This window comes from Musa acuminata, chromosome BXJ2-9, assembly GCF_036884655.1.
Source record: "Musa acuminata AAA Group cultivar baxijiao chromosome BXJ2-9, Cavendish_Baxijiao_AAA, whole genome shotgun sequence".
NCBI classification, from domain to species: Eukaryota; Viridiplantae; Streptophyta; class Magnoliopsida; order Zingiberales; family Musaceae; genus Musa; species Musa acuminata.
Window position 1 is genome coordinate 32,614,357 of NC_088346.1, and position 1,202 is coordinate 32,615,558.

General features: G+C 43.0%; 1 long non-coding RNA gene across 2 annotated transcripts; it reads left to right on the forward strand.

Annotated features, from left to right (window-relative positions):
- On the forward strand, nt 1-993 carry LOC135621985 (uncharacterized). 2 transcript variants are annotated; one of them, XR_010490987.1, is made up of 3 exons: nt 259-396; nt 490-608; nt 694-993. It is a non-coding gene; the product is annotated as an uncharacterized LOC135621985 (long non-coding RNA). The 2 variants fall into 2 exon arrangements; XR_010490986.1 differs by having other exon boundaries at nt 1-608.
- Nucleotides 994-1,202: the final 209 nt, after the last annotated feature.

Consider the following 1,202-nt stretch of genomic DNA (forward strand, 5'->3'; position numbering starts at 1 on the left):
ATAAAGAAATGCAAGTGAGACGAGAGAGCGTGGGAGAAGGGATCCACGGATGATTAGTTTTTCTTTTGGGAAAGAGGGATGCCAAAAAGGTCGTCGACACGGGAGCATCATCCTAGTTTGACCGACTTGGAGACCGAGAGAGGCGATGAGGAGGAAAGCAAGGAAATGAAAAGACGCAGAAATAATTTCTTTATCCAATGACAAGGAAAGGAGCAAATAACCCCTTAATTTCTTTGTTGCCTTGTCTCCTTTTGTTCCACTTGGGTTTCTTTGCGTCTCCGCCACTCTCTCTCTCTCTCTCTCTCTCTCTCTGTCTCGCGCCCGCGCCCCCCCCACCCTCGAACCCTCTGTATCTTGCTAAACCTCTGCTTGAATCCATAATCAATTCTTCACAAGGTTGTTCGAGATAGGTGCCCTTGAAATATACCATTTTTCTCTTCTTTGGGTTTCTCTTTCTTTGAAGAATTTAATTGTTTTTGTTAATCTTAGTTTGATGAGGGTTTTATCTACGGATTCTTGATTTTGGAGGTTCCGCCAAACCTGGGCTGCTCTCAAAATCTGATTTTTCTTCTGTACCGTCCGCGTTTCCGCAATGGCCTTCTTCATCAGTAAGTTTGCTTCTTCTTCTTCTCTTCTTCTTCTTCTTTGTTAATGGCAGCAGAGTAGTACAAGTTCCTCCTTTCCTGCTCGCAGAGGTCTCTCTTCCCGTTGCCAAACACCCTTGGAGTGAAGGTTCGCGAAGCTGAGGCGGAAGAGGAGCAACGATCCTGAAAAGGCGACAAGGCAACAAAGAAATTAAGGGGTTATTTGCTGCAAGGATTCTTGGTATCAGAGCCCATATGTGATGAAGATATGCTATTCTTGAGCCAAGATCTATGATCTTGATGTTATTCTGATCCTCTAGTTATTCTAGAGAAGACCTACTATAAACCTGTTATCATTATTATTGATAGTGGAAGTTTGAGGTGGACTGCGGTCCCGTGGTTTTTCCCACATTGGGTTTTCCACGTTAAAAAGATAACAAGTGGTGTTGATCTACAATTTACCCTCTCTAAGGTACTTTCCTACGATATCCATTCTGTGAGACCTAGAATTCTCTTTTGAGGAGATCCATCCTATGTGATGAAGATATGCTATTCTCGAGCCAAGATCTATGATCTTGATGTTATTCTGATCCTCTAGTTATTCTAGAGAAGACCTAC